Raw genomic sequence first — 20,313 nt, 5'->3', positions numbered from 1 at the left:
CAGACTTTCAGATAGGAGAAATGTCAGTGAGCATTCCCATTTCAGTTCCAGAGCGATTCGCCCAATGAGTCCTTGATATTTAGTCGTTTTCAGCCAATTTTCTGGATTTTTGAAAATTTCACTTTTTTGTGAAAATATCCACTAAATGAAGGAATAATATGTGTGAGGGTTCCCCAGGAGAGTTCCAAATGTGTGTGGGTAGAATATATATCCCACGGGGGTAAAATTTAAAAAAGTTGAAAAAAAACTTTTTTTAGACTTAGTCATTTTTCCGGCGTTTATCAGACTTTCAGATAGGGCAAATGTCAGTGAGCGTTCCGATTTCAGTTCCAGAGCGATTCGCCCAATGAGTCCTTGATATTTAGTCATTTTCAGCCAATTTTCTGGATTTTTGAAAATTTCACTTTTTTGTGAAAATATCCACTAAATGAGGGAATAATATGTGTGAGGGTACCCCAGGAGAGATCCAAATGTGTGTGGGTAGAATATATATCCCACGGGGGTAAATTTGAAAAAAGTTGAAAAACTTTTTTTCTTGGACTTAGGTCATTTTTCCGGCGTTTATCAGACTTTCAGATAGGGGAAGTGTCAGTGAGCATTCCGATTTCAGTTCCAGAGCGACTTGCCCAGTGAGTCCGTGATATTTAGTCGTTTTCACCCAATTTTCTGGATTTTTGAAAATTTCACTTTTTTGTGAAAATATCCACTAAATGAGGGAATAATATGTGTGAAGGTACCCCAGGACAGTTCCAAATGTGTGTGGGTAGAATATATATCCCACGGGGGTAAAATTTAAAAAAGTTGAAAAAAATTTTTTTTTTAGACTTAGTCATTTTTCCGGCGTTTATCAGACTTTCAGATAGGGCAAATGTCAGTGAGCGTTCCGATTTCAGTTCCAGAGCGATTTGCCCAATGAGCCCTTGATATTTAGTCGTTTTCAGCCAATTTTCTGGATTTTTGAAAATTTCACTTTTTTGTGAAAATATCCACTAAATGAGGGAATAATATGTGTGAGGGTACCCCAGGAGAGTTCCAAATGTGTGTGGGTAGAATATATATCCCACGGGTGTAAAATTAAAAAAAGTTGAAAAAAAATTTTTTTTTTAACTTAGTCATTTTTCCGGCGTTTATCAGACTTTCAGATAGTGCAAATGTCAGTGAGCGTTCCGATTTCAGTTCCAGAGCGATTCGCCCAATGAGTCCTTGATATTTAGTCGTTTTCAGCCAATTTTCTGGATTTTTGAAAATTTCACTTTTTTGTGAAAATATCCACTAACTGAGGGAATAATATGTGTGAGGGTACCCCAGGAGAGTTCCAAATGTGTGTGGGTAGAATATGTATCCCACGGGGATAAAATTGAAAAAAGTTAAAAAAATTTTTTTTTTGGATTTAGCCATTTTTCCAGCGTTTATCAGACTTTCAGATGGGGCAAATGTCAGTGAGCGTTCCGATTTCAGTTCCAGAACGATTCGCCCAATGAGTCCTTGATATTTAGTCATTTTCAGCCAATTTTCTGGATTTTTGAAAATTTCACTTTTTTGTGAAAATATCCACTAAATGAGGGAATAATATGTGTGAGGGTACCCCAGGAGAGATCCAAATGTGTGTGGGTAGAATATATATCCCACGGGGGTAAATTTGAAAAAAGTTGAAAAACTTTTTTTCTTGGACTTAGGTCATTTTTCCTGCGTTTATCAGACTTTCAGATAGGGGAAGTGTCAGTGAGCATTCCGATTTCAGTTCCAGAGCGATTTGCCCAGTGAGTCCGTGATATTTAGTCGTTTTCACCCAATTTTCTGGATTTTTGAAAATTTCACTTTTTTGTGAAAATATCCACTAAATGAGGGAATAATATGTGTGAAGGTACCCCAGGACAGTTCCAAATGTGTGTGGGTAGAATATATATCCCACGGGGGTAAAATTTAAAAAAGTTGAAAAAAATTTTTTTTTTAGACTTAGTCATTTTTCCGGCGTTTATCAGACTTTCAGATAGGGCAAATGTCAGTGAGCGTTCCGATTTCAGTTCCAGAGCGATTTGCCCAATGAGCCCTTGATATTTAGTCGTTTTCAGCCAATTTTCTGGATTTTTGAAAATTTCACTTTTTTGTGAAAATATCCACTAAATGAGGGAATAATATGTGTGAGGGTACCCCAGGAGAGTTCCAAATGTGTGTGGGTAGAATATATATCCCACGGGGGTAAATTTGAAAAAAGTTTAAAAACTTTTTTTCTTGGACTTAGGTCATTTTTCCGGCGTTTTTCAGACTTTCAGATAGGGGAAGTGTCAGTGAGCATTCCGATTTCAGTTCCAGAGCGATTTGCCCAATGAGTCCGTGATATTTAGTCGTTTTCAGCCAATTTTCTGGATTTTTGAAAATTTCACTTTTTTGTGAAAATATCCACTAAATGAGGGAATAATATGTGTGAGGGTACCCCAGGAGAGTTCCAAATGTGTGTGGGTAGAATATATATCCCACGGGGGTAAAATTTAAAAAAGTTGAAAAAAATTTTTTTTTAGACAGTCATTTTTCCGGCGTTTATCAGACTTTCAGATAGGGCAAATGTCAGTGAGCGTTCCGATTTCAGTTCCAGAGCAATTCACCCAATGAGTCCTTGAAATTTAGTCATTTTCAGCCAATTTTCTTGATTTTTGAAAATTTCACTTTTTTAGGAAAATATCCACTAAATGAGGGAATAATATGTGTGAGGGTACCCCAGGAGAGTTCCAAATGTGTGTGGGTAGAATATATATCCCACGGGGGTAATTTTGAAAAAAGTTGAAAACATTTTTTTCTTGGACTTAGTCATTTTTCCGGCGTTTATCAGACTTTCAGATAGGGGAAATGTGAGTGAGCATTCCGATTTCAGTTCCAGAGCGATTCACCCAATGAGTCCTTGATATTTAGTCGTTTTCAGCCAATTTTCTGGATTTTTGAAAATTTCACTTTTTTGTGAAAATATCCACTAAATGAGGGAATAATATGTGTGAGGGTACCCCAGGAGAGTTCCAAATGTGTGTGGGTAGAATATATATCCCACGGGGGTAAATTTGAAAAAAGTTTAAAAAAATTTTTTTTGGGACTTAGTCATTTTTCCGCCGTTTATCAGACTTTCAGATAGGAGAAATGTCAGTGAGCATTCCGATTTCAGTTCCAGAGTGATTCGCCCAATGAGTCCTTGATATTTAGTCGTTTTAAGCCAATTTTCTGGATTTTTGAAAATTTCGCTTTATTGTGAAAATATCCACTAAATGAAGGAATAATATGTGTGAGGGTACCCCAGGAGAGTTCCAAATGTGTGTGGGTAGAATATATATCCCACGGGGGTAAAATTTAAAAAAGTTGAAAAAATTTTTTTCTTAGACTTAGTCATTTTTCCGGCGTTTATCAGACTTTCAGATAGGGCAAATGTCAGTGTGCGTTCCGATTTCAGTTCCAGAGCGATTCGCCCAATGAGTCCTTGATATTTAGTGGTTTTCAGCCAATTTTCTTGATTTTTGAAAATTTCACTTTTTTGTGAATATATCCACTAAATGAGGGAATAATATGTGTGAGGGTACCCCAGGAGAGTTCCAAATGTGTGTGGGTAGAATATATATCCCACGGGGGTAAAATTAAAAAAAGTTTAAAAAATTTTTTTTTATGACTTAGTCATTTTTCCGGCGTTTATCAGACTTTCAGATAGGAGAAATGTCAGTGAGCATTCCCATTTCAGTTCCAGAGCGATTCGCCCAATGAGTCCTTGATATTTAGTCGTTTTCAGCCAATTTTCTGGATTTTTGAAAATTTCACTTTTTTGTGAAAATATCCACTAAATGAAGGAATAATATGTGTGAGGGTTCCCCAGGAGAGTTCCAAATGTGTGTGGGTAGAATATATATCCCACGGGGGTAAAATTTAAAAAAGTTGAAAAAAAACTTTTTTTAGACTTAGTCATTTTTCCGGCGTTTATCAGACTTTCAGATAGGGCAAATGTCAGTGAGCGTTCCGATTTCAGTTCCAGAGCGATTCGCCCAATGAGTCCTTGATATTTAGTCATTTTCAGCCAATTTTCTGGATTTTTGAAAATTTCACTTTTTTGTGAAAATATCCACTAAATGAGGGAATAATATGTGTGAGGGTACCCCAGGAGAGATCCAAATGTGTGTGGGTAGAATATATATCCCACGGGGGTAAATTTGAAAAAAGTTGAAAAACTTTTTTTCTTGGACTTAGGTCATTTTTCCGGCGTTTATCAGACTTTCAGATAGGGGAAGTGTCAGTGAGCATTCCGATTTCAGTTCCAGAGCGACTTGCCCAGTGAGTCCGTGATATTTAGTCGTTTTCACCCAATTTTCTGGATTTTTGAAAATTTCACTTTTTTGTGAAAATATCCACTAAATGAGGGAATAATATGTGTGAAGGTACCCCAGGACAGTTCCAAATGTGTGTGGGTAGAATATATATCCCACGGGGGTAAAATTTAAAAAAGTTGAAAAAAATTTTTTTTTTAGACTTAGTCATTTTTCCGGCGTTTATCAGACTTTCAGATAGGGCAAATGTCAGTGAGCGTTCCGATTTCAGTTCCAGAGCGATTTGCCCAATGAGCCCTTGATATTTAGTCGTTTTCAGCCAATTTTCTGGATTTTTGAAAATTTCACTTTTTTGTGAAAATATCCACTAAATGAGGGAATAATATGTGTGAGGGTACCCCAGGAGAGTTCCAAATGTGTGTGGGTAGAATATATATCCCACGGGTGTAAAATTAAAAAAAGTTGAAAAAAAATTTTTTTTTTAACTTAGTCATTTTTCCGGCGTTTATCAGACTTTCAGATAGTGCAAATGTCAGTGAGCGTTCCGATTTCAGTTCCAGAGCGATTCGCCCAATGAGTCCTTGATATTTAGTCGTTTTCAGCCAATTTTCTGGATTTTTGAAAATTTCACTTTTTTGTGAAAATATCCACTAACTGAGGGAATAATATGTGTGAGGGTACCCCAGGAGAGTTCCAAATGTGTGTGGGTAGAATATGTATCCCACGGGGATAAAATTGAAAAAAGTTAAAAAAAATTTTTTTTTGGATTTAGCCATTTTTCCAGCGTTTATCAGACTTTCAGATGGGGCAAATGTCAGTGAGCGTTCCGATTTCAGTTCCAGAGCGATTCGCCCAATGAGTCCTTGATATTTAGTCATTTTCAGCCAATTTTCTGGATTTTTGAAAATTTCACTTTTTTGTGAAAATATCCACTAAATGAGGGAATAATATGTGTGAGGGTACCCCAGGAGAGATCCAAATGTGTGTGGGTAGAATATATATCCCACGGGGGTAAATTTGAAAAAAGTTGAAAAACTTTTTTTCTTGGACTTAGGTCATTTTTCCTGCGTTTATCAGACTTTCAGATAGGGGAAGTGTCAGTGAGCATTCCGATTTCAGTTCCAGAGCGATTTGCCCAGTGAGTCCGTGATATTTAGTCGTTTTCACCCAATTTTCTGGATTTTTGAAAATTTCACTTTTTTGTGAAAATATCCACTAAATGAGGGAATAATATGTGTGAAGGTACCCCAGGACAGTTCCAAATGTGTGTGGGTAGAATATATATCCCACGGGGGTAAAATTTAAAAAAGTTGAAAAAAATTTTTTTTTTAGACTTAGTCATTTTTCCGGCGTTTATCAGACTTTCAGATAGGGCAAATTTCAGTGAGCGTTCCGATTTCAGTTCCAGAGCGATTTGCCCAATGAGCCCTTGATATTTAGTCGTTTTCAGCCAATTTTCTGGATTTTTGAAAATTTCACTTTTTTGTGAAAATATCCACTAAATGAGGGAATAATATGTGTGAGGGTACCCCAGGAGAGTTCCAAATGTGTGTGGGTAGAATATATATCCCACGGGGGTAAATTTGAAAAAAGTTTAAAAACTTTTTTTCTTGGACTTAGGTCATTTTTCCGGCGTTTTTCAGACTTTCAGATAGGGGAAGTGTCAGTGAGCATTCCGATTTCAGTTCCAGAGCGATTTGCCCAATGAGTCCGTGATATTTAGTCGTTTTCAGCCAATTTTCTGGATTTTTGAAAATTTCACTTTTTTGTGAAAATATCCACTAAATGAGGGAATAATATGTGTGAGGGTACCCCAGGAGAGTTCCAAATGTGTGTGGGTAGAATATATATCCCACGGGGGTAAAATTTAAAAAAGTTGAAAAAAATTTTTTTTTAGACTTAGTCATTTTTCCGGCGTTTATCAGACTTTCAGATAGGGCAAATGTCAGTGATCGTTCCGATTTCAGTTCCAGAGCGATTCGCCCAATGAGTCCTTGATATTTAGTCGTTTTCAGCCAATTTTCTGGATTTTTGAAAATTTCACTTTTTTGTGAAAATATCCACTAAATGAAGGAATAATATGTGTGAGGATACCCCAGGAGAGTTTCAAATGTGTGTGGGTAGAATATATATCCCACGGGGGTAAATTTGAAAAAAGTTGAAAAACTTTTTTTCTTGTACTTAGTCATTTTTCCGGCGTTTATCAGACTTTCAGATAGGGGAAGTGTCAGTGAGCATTCCGATTTCAGTTAAAGAGCGATTCGCCCAATGAGTCCTTGATATTTAGTCGTTTTCAGCCAATTTTCTGGATTTTTGAAAATTTCACTTTTTTGTGAAAATATCCACTAAATGAGGGAATAATATGTGTGAGGGTACCCCAGGAGAGTTCCAAATGTGTGTGGGTAGAATATATATCCCACGGGGGTAAAATTGAAAAAAGTTTAAAAAAATTTTTTTTTGGAATTAGCCATTTTTCCGGCGTTTATCAGACTTTCAGATAGGGCAAATGTCAGTGAGCGTTCCGATTTCAGTTCCAGAGCGATTCGCCCAATGAGTCCTTGATATTTAGTCGTTTTCAGCCAATTTTCTGGATTTTTGAAAACTTCACTTTTTTGTGAAAATATCCACTAAATGAAGGAATAATATTTGTGAAGGTACCCCAGGACAGTTCCAAATGTGTGTGGGTAGAATATATATCCCACGGGGGTAAAATTGTAAAAAGTTTAAAAAAATTTTTTTTTGGACTTATTCATTTTTCCGGCGTTTATCAGACTTTCAGAAAAGGCAAATGTCAGTGAGCATTCTGTTTTCAGTTCCAGAGCGTTTCGCCCAATGAGTCATTGATATTTAGTCGTTTTCAGCCAATTTTCTGGATTTTTGAAAATTTCACTTTTTTGTGAAAATATCCACTAAATGAGGGAATAATATGTGTGAGGGTTCCCCAGGAGAGTTCCAAATGTGTGTGGGTAGAATATATATCCCACGGGGGTAAATTTGAAAAAAGTTGAAAAAATTTTTTTCTTGGACTGTCATTTTTTCGCCGTTTATCAGACTTTCAGATAGGGCAAATGTCAGTGAGCGTTCCGATTTCAGTTCCAGAGCGATTCGCCCAAACAGTCCTTGATATTTAGTCATTTTCAGCCAATTTTCTGGATTTTTGAAAATTTCACTTTTTTGTGAAAATATCCACTAAATGAGGGAATAATATTTGTGAAGGTACCCCAGGACAGTTCCAAATGTGTGTACATAGAATATATATCCCACAGGGGTAAAATTAAAAAAAGTTGAAAAAAAATTTTTTTTGGACTTAGTCATTTTTCCGGCGTTTATAAGACTTTCAGATAGGGCAAATGTCAGTGAGCATTCCGGTTTCAGTTCCAGAGCGATTCGCCCAATGAGTCCTTGATATTTAGTCGTTTTCAGCCAATTTTCTGGATTTTTGAAAATGTCACTTTTTTGTGAAAATATCCACTAAATGAGGGAATAATATGTGTGAGGGTACCCCAGGAGAGTTCCAAATGTGTGTGGGTAGAATATATATCCCACGGGGGTAAAATTAAAAAAAGTTGAAAAAAATTTTTTTTTGGACTTAGTCATTTTTCCGACGTTTATCAGACTTTCAGATAGGGCAAATGTCAGTGAGCGTTCCGATTTCAGTTCCAGAGCGATTCGCCCGATGAGTCCTTGATATTTAGTCATTTTCAGCCAATTTCTGAATTTTTGAAAATTTCACTTTTTTGTGAAAATATCCACTAAATGAGGGAATAATATGTGTGAGGGTACCCCAGGAGAGTTCCAAATGTACGTGGGTAGAATATATATGCCATGGGGGTAAAATTGAAAAAAGTTTTAAAAAAATTTTTTTGGACTTAGTTATTTTTCCGGTGTTTATCAGACTTTCAGATAGGGGAAATGTCAGTGAGCGTTCCGATTTCAGTTCCAGAGCGATTCGCCCGATGAGTCCTTGATATTTAGTCATTTTCAGCCAATTTCTGAATTTTTGAAAATTTCACTTTTTTGTGAAAATATCCACTAAATGAGTGAATAATATGTCTGAGGGTACCCCATGAGAGTTCCAAATGTGCGTGGGTAGAATATATATCCCATGGGGGTAAAATTGAGAAAAGTTGAAAAAAAATTTTTTTTGGACTTAGTCATTTTTCCGGTGTTTATCAGACTTTCAGATAGGGGAAATGTCAGTGAGCGTTCCGATTTCAGTTCCAGAGCGATTCGCCCGATGAGTCCTTGATATTTAGTCGTTTTCAGCCAATTTTCCGAATTTTTGAAAATTTCACTTTTTTGTGAAAATATCCACTAAATGAGGGAATAATATGTGTGAGGGTACCCCAGGAGAGTTCCAAATGTGCGTGGGTAGAATATATATCCCACGGGGGTAAAATTGGAAAAAGTTGAAAAAAAATTTTTTTTTGGACTTAGTCATTTTTCCGGTGTTTATCAGACTTTCAGATAGGGGAAATGTCAGTGAGCGTTCAGATTTCAGTTCCAGAGTTATTCGCCCGATGAGTCCTTGATATTTAGTCATTTTCAGCCAATTTCTGAATTTTTGAAAATTTCACTTTTTTGTGAAAACATCCACTAAATGAGGGAATAATATGTGTGAGGGTACCCCAGGAGAGTTCCAAATGTACGTGGGTAGAATATATATGCCATGGGGGTAAAATTGAAAAAAGTTTTAAAAAAATTTTTTTTGGACTTAGTCATTTTTCCGGTGTTTATCAGACTTTCAGATAGGGGAAATGTCAGTGAGCATTCCGATTTCAGTTCCAGAGCGATTCGCCCGATGAGTCCTTGATATTTAGTCATTTTCAGGGAATTTCTGAATTTTTGAAAATTTCACTTTTTTGTGAAAATATCCACTAAATGAGGGAATAATATGTGTGAGGGTACCCCAGGAGAGTTCCAAATGTGTGTGGGTAGAATATATATGTCATGGGGGTAAAATTGAAAAAAGTTAAAAAAAAATTTTTTTTGGACTTAGTCATTTTTCTGGTGTTTATCAGATTTTCAGATAGGGGAAATGTCAGTGAGCGTTCTGATTTCAGTTCCAGAGCGATTCGCCCGATGAGTCCTTGATATTTAGTAATTTTCAGACAATTTTCTGAATTTTTGTAAATTTCACTTTTTTGTGAAAATATCCACTATATGAGGGAATAATATGTGTGAGGGTACCCCAGGAGAGTTCCAAATGTGTGTGGGTAGAATATATATGCCATGGGGGTAAAATTGAAAAAAGTTTAAAAAAAATTTTTTGGGGACTTAGTCATTTTTCCGGTGTTTATCAGACTTTCAGATAGGGGAAATGTCAGTGAGCGTTCCGATTTCAGTTCCAGAGCGATTCGACCGATGAGTCCTTGATATTTAGTCGTTTTCAGCCAATTTTCCGAATTTTTGAAAATTTCACTTTTTTGTGAAAATATCCACTAAATGAGGGAATAATATGTGTGAGGGTACCCCAGGAGAGTTCCAAATGTGTGTGGGTAGAATATATATGTCATGGGGGTAAAATTGAAAAAAGTTAAAAAAAAATTTTTTTTGGACTTAGTCATTTTTCTGGTGTTTATCAGATTTTCAGATAGGGGAAATGTCAGTGAGCGTTCTGATTTCAGTTCCAGAGCGATTCGCCCGATGAGTCCTTGATATTTAGTCATTTTCAGCCAATTTTCTGAATTTTTGTAAATTTCACTTTTTTGTGAAAATATCCACTATATGAGGGAATAATATGTGTGAGGGTACCCCAGGAGAGTTCCAAATGTGCCTGGGTAGAATATATATGCCATGGGGGTAAAATTGAAAAAAGTTTAAAAAAAATTTTTTGGGGACTTAGTCATTTTTCCGGTGTTTATCAGACTTTCAGATAGGGGAAATGTCAGTGAGCGTTCCGATTTCAGTTCCAGAGCGATTCGCCCGATGAGTCCTTGATATTTATTCATTTTCAGCCAATTTCTGAATTTTTGAAAATTTCACTTTTTTGTGAAAATATCCACTAAATGAGGGAATAATATGTGTGAGGGTACCCCAGGAGAGTTCCAAATGTGCGTGGGTAGAATATATATCCCACGGGGGTAAACTTGAGAAAAGTTGAAAAAAAATTTTTTTTGGACTTAGTCATTTTTCCGGTGTTTATCAGACTTTCTGATAGGGTAAATGTCAGTGAGCGTTCCGATTTCAGTTCCAGAGCGATTCGCCCGATGAGTCCTTGATATTTAGTCATTTTCAGCCAATTTCTGAATTTTTGAAAATTTCACTTTTTTGTGAAAATATCCACTAAATGAGGGAATAATATGTCTGAGGGTACCCCAGGAGAGTTCCAAATGTGCGTGGGTAGAATATATATCCCACGGGGGTAAAATTGGAAAAAGTTGAAAAAAAAATTTTTTTTTTGGACTTAGTCATTTTTCCGGTGTTTATCAGACTTTCAGATAGGGGAAATGTCAGTGAGCGTTCCGATTTCAGTTCCAGAGCGATTCGCCCGATGAGTCCTTGATATTTAGTCGTTTTCAGCCAATTTTCCGAATTTTTGAAAATTTCACTTTTTTGTGAAAATATCCACTAAATGAGGGAATAATATGTGTGAGGGTACCCCAGGAGAGTTCCAAATGTGCATGGGTAGAATATATATCCCACGGGGGTAAAATTGGAAAAAGTTGAAAAAAAATTTTTTTTTGGACTTAGTCATTTTTCCGGTGTTTATCAGACTTTCAGATAGGGGAAATGTCAGTGAGCGTTCAGATTTCAGTTCCAGAGTTATTCGCCCGATGAGTCCTTGATATTTAGTCATTTTCAGCCAATTTCTGAATTTTTGAAAATTTCACTTTTTTGTGAAAACATCCACTAAATGAGGGAATAATATGTGTGAGGGTACCCCAGGAGAGTTCCAAATGTACGTGGGTAGAATATATATGCCATGGGGGTAAAATTGAAAAAAGTTTTAAAAAAATTTTTTTTGGACTTAGTCATTTTTCCGGTGTTTATCAGACTTTCAGATAGGGGAAATGTCAGTGAGCATTCCGATTTCAGTTCCAGAGCGATTCGCCCGATGAGTCCTTGATATTTAGTCATTTTCAAGGAATTTCTGAATTTTTGAAAATTTCACTTTTTTGTGAAAATATCCACTAAATGAGGGAATAATATGTGTGAGGGTACCCCAGGAGAGTTCCAAATGTGTGTGGGTAGAATATATATGTCATGGGGGTAAAATTGAAAAAAGTTAAAAAAAAATTTTTTTTGGACTTAGTCATTTTTCTGGTGTTTATCAGATTTTCAGATAGGGGAAATGTCAGTGAGCGTTCTGATTTCAGTTCCAGAGCGATTCGCCCGATGAGTCCTTGATATTTAGTCATTTTCAGACAATTTTCTGAATTTTTGTAAATTTCACTTTTTTGTGAAAATATCCACTATATGAGGGAATAATATGTGTGAGGGTACCCCAGGAGAGTTCCAAATGTGTGTGGGTAGAATATATATGCCATGGGGGTAAAATTGAAAAAAGTTTAAAAAAAATTTTTTGGGGACTTAGTCATTTTTCCGGTGTTTATCAGACTTTCAGATAAGGGAAATGTCAGTGAGCGTTCCGATTTCAGTTCCAGAGCGATTCGACCGATGAGTCCTTGATATTTAGTCGTTTTCAGCCAATTTTCCGAATTTTTGAAAATTTCACTTTTTTGTGAAAATATCCACTAAATGAGGGAATAATATGTGTGAGGGTACCCCAGGAGAGTTCCAAATGTGCGTGGGTAGAATATATATCCCACGGGGGTAAACTTGAGAAAAGTTGAAAAAAAATTTTTTTTGGACTTAGTCATTTTTCCGGTGTTTATCAGACTTTCAGATAGGGGAAAAGTCAGTGAGCGTTCAGATTTCAGTTCCAGAGTTATTCGCCCGATGAGTCCTTGATATTTAGTCATTTTCAGCCAATTTCTGAATTTTTGAAAATTTCACTTTTTTGTGAAAATATCCACTAAATGATTGAATAATATGTGTGAGGGTACCCCAGGAGAGTTCCAAATGTACGTGGGTAGAATATATATGCCATGGGGGTAAAATTGAAAAAAGTTTTAAAAAAATTTTTTTGGACTTAGTCATTTTTCCGGTGTTTATCAGACTTTCAGATAGGGGAAATGTCAGTGAGCGTTCCGATTTCAGTTCCAGAGCGATTCGCCCGATGAGTCCTTGATATTTAGTCATTTTCAGCCAATTTCTGAATTTTTGAAAATTTCACTTTTTTGTGAAAATATCCACTAAATGAGGGAATAATATGTCTGAGGGTACCCCAGGAGAGTTCCAAATGTGCGTGGGTAGAATATATATCCCACGGGGGTAAAATTGGAAAAAGTTGAAAAAAAATTTTTTTTTTGGACTTAGTCATTTTTCCGGTGTTTATCAGACTTTCAGATAGGGGAAATGTCAGTGAGCGTTCCGATTTCAGTTCCAGAGCGATTCGCCCGATGAGTCCTTGATATTTAGTCGTTTTCAGCCAATTTTCCGAATTTTTGAAAATTTCACTTTTTTGTGAAAATATCCACTAAATGAGGGAATAATATGTGTGAGGGTACCCCAGGAGAGTTCCAAATGTGCATGGGTAGAATATATATCCCACGGGGGTAAAATTGGAAAAAGTTGAAAAAAAATTTTTTTTTGGACTTAGTCATTTTTCCGGTGTTTATCAGACTTTCAGATAGGGGAAATGTCAGTGAGCGTTCAGATTTCAGTTCCAGAGTTATTCGCCCGATGAGTCCTTGATATTTAGTCATTTTCAGCCAATTTCTGAATTTTTGAAAATTTCACTTTTTTGTGAAAACATCCACTAAATGAGGGAATAATATGTGTGAGGGTACCCCAGGAGAGTTCCAAATGTGTGTGGGTAGAATATATATGCCATGGGGGTAAAATTGAAAAAAGTTTTAAAAAAATTTTTTTTGGACTTAGTCATTTTTCTGGTGTTTATCAGATTTTCAGATAGGGGAAATGTCAGTGAGCGTTCTGATTTCAGTTCCAGAGCGATTCGCCCGATGAGTCCTTGATATTTAGTCATTTTCAGACAATTTTCTGAATTTTTGTAAATTTCACTTTTTTGTGAAAATATCCACTATATGAGGGAATAATATGTGTGAGGGTACCCCAGGATAGTTCCAAATGTGTGTGGGTAGAATATATATGCCATGGGGGTAAAATTGAAAAAAGTTTAAAAAAAATTTTTTGGGGACTTAGTCATTTTTCCGGTGTTTATCAGACTTTCAGATAGGGGAAATGTCAGTGAGCGTTCCGATTTCAGTTCCAGAGCGATTCGACCGATGAGTCCTTGATATTTAGTCGTTTTCAGCCAATTTTCCGAATTTTTGAAAATTTCACTTTTTTGTGAAAATATCCACTAAATGAGGGAATAATATGTGTGAGGGTACCCCAGGAGAGTTCCAAATGTGTGTGGGTAGAATATATATGCCATGGGGGTAAAATTGAAAAAAGTTTAAAAAAAATTTTTTGGGGACTTAGTCATTTTTCCGGTGTTTATCAGACTTTCAGATAGGGGAAATGTCAGTGAGCGTTCCGATTTCAGTTCCAGAGCGATTCGCCCGATGAGTCCTTGATATTTATTCATTTTCAGCCAATTTCTGAATTTTTGAAAATTTCACTTTTTTGTGAAAATATCCACTAAATGAGGGAATAATATGTCTGAGGGTACCCCAGGAGAGTTCCAAATGTGCGTGGGTAGAATATATATCCCACGGGTGTAAACTTGAGAAAAGTTGAAAAAAAATTTTTTTTGGACTTAGTCATTTTTCCGGTGTTTATCAGACTTTCTGATAGGGGAAATGTCAGTGAGCGTTCCGATTTCAGTTCCAGAGTGATTCGCCCGATGAGTCCTTGATATTTAGTCATTTTCAGCCAATTTTCTGAATTTTTGAAAATTTCACTTTTTTGTGAAAATATCCACTAAATGAGGGAATAATATGTCTGAGGGTACCCCAGGAGAGTTCCAAATGTGCGTGGGAAGAATATATATCCCACGGGGGTAAAATTGAGAAAAGTTGAAAAAAAATTTTTTTTGGACTTAGTCATTTTTCCGGTGTTTATCAGACTTTCAGATAGGGGAAATGTCAGTGAGCGTTCAGATTTCAGTTCCAGAGTTATTCGCCCGATGAGTCCTTGATATTTAGTCATTTTCAGCCAATTTCTGAATTTTTGAAAATTTCACTTTTTTGTGAAAATATCCACTAAATGATTGAATAATATGTGTGAGGGTACCCCAGGAGAGTTCCAAATGTACGTGGGTAGAATATATATGCCATGGGGGTAAAATTGAAAAAAGTTTAAAAAAAATTTTTTGGGGACTTAGTCATTTTTCCGGTGTTTATCAGACTTTCAGATAGGGGAAATGTCAGTGAGCGTTCCGATTTCAGTTCCAGAGCGATTCGCCCGATGAGTCCTTGATATTTAGTCGTTTTCAGCCAATTTTCCGAATTTTTGAAAATTTCACTTTTTTGTGAAAATATCCACTAAATGAGGGAATAATATGTGTGAGGGTACCCCAGGAGAGTTCCAAATGTGCGTGGGTAGAATATATATCCCACGGGGGTAAAATTGAAAAAAGTTGAAAAAAAATTTTTTTTTGGACTTAGTCATTTTTCCGGTGTTTATCAGACTTTCTGATAGGGGAAATGTCAGTGAGCATTCCGATTTCAGTTCCAGAGCGATTCGCCCGATGAGTCCTTGATATTTAGTCATTTTCAGCCAATTTTCTGAATTTTTGAAAATTTCACTTTTTTGTGAAAATATCCACTAAATGAGGGAATAATATGTGTGAGGGTACCCCAGGAGAGTTCCAAATGTACGTGGGTAGAATATATATGCCATGGGGGTAAAATTGAAAAAAGTTTTAAAAAAATTTTTTTGGACTTAGTTATTTTTCCGGTGTTTATCAGACTTTCAGATAGGGGAAATGTCAGTGAGCGTTCCGATCTCAGTTCCAGAGCGATTCGCCCGATGAGTCCTTGATATTTAGTCATTTTCAGACAATTTTCTGAATTTTTGTAAATTTCACTTTTTTGTGAAAATATCCACTATATGAGGGAATAATATGTGTGAGGGTACCCCAGGAGAGTTCCAAATGTGCGTGGGTAGAATATATATGCCATGGGGGTAAAATTGAAAAAAGTTTAAAAAAAATTTTTTGGGGACTTAGTCATTTTTCCGGTGTTTATCAGACTTTCAGATAGGGGAAATGTCAGTGAGCGTTCCGATTTCAGTTCCAGAGCGATTCGACCGATGAGTCCTTGATATTTAGTCGTTTTCAGCCAATTTTCCGAATTTTTGAAAATTTCACTTTTTTGTGAAAATATCCACTAAATGAGGGAATAATATGTGTGAGGGTACCCCAGGAGAGTTCCAAATGTGCGTGGGTAGAATATATATCCCACGGGGGTAAAATTGAGAAAAGTTGAAAAAAATTTTTTTTTGGACTTAGTCATTTTTCCGGTGTTTATCAGACTTTCAGATAGGGGAAATGTCAGTGAGCGTTCCGATTTCAGTTCCAGAGCGATTCGCCCGATGAGTCCTTGATATTTAGTCATTTTCAGCCAATTTTCTGAATTTTTGTAAATTTCACTTTTTTGTGAAAATATCCACTATATGAGGGAATAATATGTGTGAGGGTACCCCAGGAGAGTTCCAAATGTGCCTGGGTAGAATATATATGCCATGGGGGTAAAATTGAAAAAAGTTTAAAAAAAATTTTTTGGGGACTTAGTCATTTTTCCGGTGTTTATCAGACTTTCAGATAGGGGAAATGTCAGTGAGCGTTCCGATTTCAGTTCCAGAGCGATTCGCCCGATGAGTCCTTGATATTTATTCATTTTCAGCCAATTTCTGAATTTTTGAAAATTTCACTTTTTTGTGAAAATATCCACTAAATGAGGGAATAATATGTGTGAGGGTACCCCAGGAGAGTTCCAAATGTGCGTGGGTAGAATATATATCCCACGGGGGTAAAATTGAAAAAAGTTGAAAAAAAATTTTTTTTTGGACTTAGTCATTTTTCCGGTGTTTATCAGACTTTCTGATAGGGGAAATGTCAGTGAGCGTTCCGATTTCAGTTCCAGAGCGATTCGACCGATGAGTCCTTGATATTTAGTCATTTTCAGCCAATTTTCTGAATTTTTGAAAATTTCACTTTTTTGTGAAAATATCCACTAAATGAGGGAATAATATGTGTGAGGGTACCCCAGGAGAGTTCCAAATGTGCGTGGGTAGAATATATATCCCACGGGGGTAAAATTGAAAAAAGTTGAAAAAAAATTTTTTTTTGGACTTAGTCATTTTTCCGGTGTTTATCAGACTTTCTGATAGGGGAAATGTCAGTGAGCATTCCGATTTCAGTTCCAGAGCGATTCGCCCGATGAGTCCTTGATATTTAGTCATTTTCAGCCAATTTTCTGAATTTTTGAAAATTTCACTTTTTTGTGAAAATATCCACTAAATGAGGGAATAATATGTCTGAGGGTACCCCAGGAGAGTTCCAAATGTGCGTGGGAAGAATATATATCCCACGGGGGTAAAATTGAGAAAAGTTGAAAAAAAATTTTTTTTGGACTTAGTCATTTTTCCGGTGTTTATCAGACTTTCAGATAGAGGAAATGTCAGTGAGCATTCCGATTTCAGTTCCAGAGCGATTCGCCCGATGAGTCCTTGATATTTAGTCATTTTCAGCCAATTTTCTGAATTTTTGAAAATTTCACTTTTTTGTGAAAATATCCACTAAATGAGGGAATAATATGTGTGAGGGTACCCCAGGAGAGTTCCAAATGTGCGTGGGTAGAATATATATCCCACTGGGGTAAAATTGAAAAAAGTTGAAAAAAAATTTTTTTTGGACTTAGTCATTTTTCCGGTGTTTATCAGACTTTCAGATAGGGGAAATGTCAGTGAGCATTCCGATTTCAGTTCCAGAGCGATTCGCCCGATGAGTCCTTGATATTTAGTCATTTTCAGGGAATTTCTGAATTTTTGAAAATTTCACTTTTTTGTGAAAATATCCACTAAATGAGGGAATAATATGTGTGAGGGTACCCCAGGAGAGTTCCAAATGTGTGTGGGTAGAATATATATGTCATGGGGGTAAAATTGAAAAAAGTTAAAAAAAAATTTTTTTTGGACTTAGTCATTTTTCTGGTGTTTATCAGATTTTCAGATAGGGGAAATGTCAGTGAGCGTTCTGATTTCAGTTCCAGAGCGATTCGCCCGATGAGTCCTTGATATTTAGTCATTTTCAGACAATTTTCTGAATTTTTGTAAATTTCACTTTTTTGTGAAAATATCCACTATATGAGGGAATAATATGTGTGAGGGTACCCCAGGAGAGTTCCAAATGTGCGTGGGTAGAATATATATGCCATGGGGGTAAAATTGAAAAAAGTTTAAAAAAAATTTTTTGGGGACTTAGTCATTTTTCCGGTGTTTATCAGACTTTCAGATAAGGGAAATGTCAGTGAGCGTTCCGATTTCAGTTCCAGAGCGATTCGCCCGATGAGTCCTTGATATTTAGTCATTTTCAGCCAATTTTCTGAATTTTTGTAAATTTCACTTTTTTGTGAAAATATCCACTATATGAGGGAATAATATGTGTGAGGGTACCCCAGGAGAGTTCCAAATGTGCCTGGGTAGAATATATATGCCATGGGGGTAAAATTGAAAAAAGTTTAAAAAAAATTTTTTGGGGACTTAGTCATTTTTCCGGTGTTTATCAGACTTTCAGATAGGGGAAATGTCAGTGAGCGTTCCGATTTCAGTTCCAGAGCGATTCGCCCGATGAGTCCTTGATATTTAGTCATTTTCAGCCAATTTCTGAATTTTTGAAAATTTCACTTTTTTGTGAAAATATCCACTAAATGAGGGAATAATATGTGTGAGGGTACCCCAGGAGAGTTCCAAATGTACGTGGGTAGAATATATATGCCATGGGGGTAAAATTGAAAAAAGTTTTAAAAAAATTTTTTTGGACTTAGTTATTTTTCCGGTGTTTATCAGACTTTCAGATAGGGGAAATGTCAGTGAGCGTTCCGATCTCAGTTCCAGAGCGATTCGCCCGATGAGTCCTTGATATTTAGTCATTTTCAGACAATTTTCTGAATTTTTGTAAATTTCACTTTTTTGTGAAAATATCCACTATATGAGGGAATAATATGTGTGAGGGTACCCCAGGAGAGTTCCAAATGTGCGTGGGTAGAATATATATGCCATGGGGGTAAAATTGAAAAAAGTTTAAAAAAAATTTTTTGGGGACTTAGTCATTTTTCCGGTGTTTATCAGACTTTCAGATAGGGGAAATGTCAGTGAGCGTTCCGATTTCAGTTCCAGAGCGATTCGACCGATGAGTCCTTGATATTTAGTCGTTTTCAGCCAATTTTCCGAATTTTTGAAAATTTCACTTTTTTGTGAAAATATCCACTAAATGAGGGAATAATATGTGTGAGGGTACCCCAGGAGAGTTCCAAATGTGCGTGGGTAGAATATATATCCCACGGGGGTAAAATTGAGAAAAGTTGAAAAAAATTTTTTTTTGGACTTAGTCATTTTTCCGGTGTTTATCAGACTTTCAGATAGGGGAAATGTCAGTGAGCGTTCCGATTTCAGTTCCAGAGCGATTCGCCCGATGAGTCCTTGATATTTAGTCATTTTCAGCCAATTTTCTGAATTTTTGTAAATTTCACTTTTTTGTGAAAATATCCACTATATGAGGGAATAATATGTCTGAGGGTACCCCAGGAGAGTTCCAAATGTGCGTGGGTAGAATATATATCCCACGGGGGTAAACTTGAGAAAAGTTGAAAAAAAATTTTTTTTGGACTTAGTCATTTTTCCGGTGTTTATCAGACTTTCAGATAGGGGAAATGTCAGTGAGCGTTCCGATTTCAGTTCCAGAGCGATTCGCCCGATGAGTCCTTGATATTTAGTCGTTTTCAGCCAATTTTCCGAATTTTTGAAAATTTCACTTTTTTGTGAAAATATCCACTAAATGAGGGAATAATATGTGTGAGGGTACCCCAGGAGAGTTCCAAATGTGCGTGGGTAGAATATATATCCCACGGGGGTAAAATTGAAAAAAGTTGAAAAAAAATTTTTTTTTGGACTTAGTCATTTTTCCGGTGTTTATCAGACTTTCTGATAGGGGAAATGTCAGTGAGCGTTCCGATTTCAGTTCCAGAGCGATTCGACCGATGAGTCCTTGATATTTAGTCATTTTCAGCCAATTTTCTGAATTTTTGAAAATTTCACTTTTTTGTGAAAATATCCACTAAATGAGGGAATAATATGTGTGAGGGTACCCCAGGAGAGTTCCAAATGTGCGTGGGTAGAATATATATCCCACGGGGGTAAAATTGAAAAAAGTTGAAAAAAAATTTTTTTTTGGACTTAGTCATTTTTCCGGTGTTTATCAGACTTTCTGATAGGGGAAATGTCAGTGAGCATTCCGATTTCAGTTCCAGAGCGATTCGCCCGATGAGTCCTTGATATTTAGTCATTTTCAGCCAATTTTCTGAATTTTTGAAAATTTCACTTTTTTGTGAAAATATCCACTAAATGAGGGAATAATATGTCTGAGGGTACCCCAGGAGAGATCCAAATGTGCGTGGGAAGAATATATATCCCACGGGGGTAAAATTGAGAAAAGTTGAAAAAAAATTTTTTTTGGACTTAGTCATTTTTCCGGTGTTTATCAGACTTTCAGATAGGGGAAATGTCAGTGAGCGTTCCGATTTCAGTTCCAGAGCGATTCGCCCGATGAGTCCTTGATATTTAGTCGTTTTCAGCCAATTTTCCGAATTTTTGAAAATTTCACTTTTTTGTGAAAATATCCACTAAATGAGGGAATAATATGTGTGAGGGTACCCCAGGAGAGTTCCAAATGTGCGTGGGTAGAATATATATCCCACGGGGGTAAAATTGAAAAAAGTTGAAAAAAAATTTTTTTTTGGACTTAGTCATTTTTCCGGTGTTTATCAGACTT

The sequence above is a fragment of the Phyllobates terribilis genome, unplaced genomic scaffold (assembly GCF_046119375.1).
Source record: "Phyllobates terribilis strain yellow unplaced genomic scaffold, ASM4611937v1 Scaffold_8__6_contigs__length_399053987, whole genome shotgun sequence".
NCBI lineage: Eukaryota > Metazoa > Chordata > Amphibia > Anura > Dendrobatidae > Phyllobates > Phyllobates terribilis.
The sequence above is the reverse complement of the archived record's forward strand: the minus strand, read 5'-3'. Positions refer to the sequence as shown.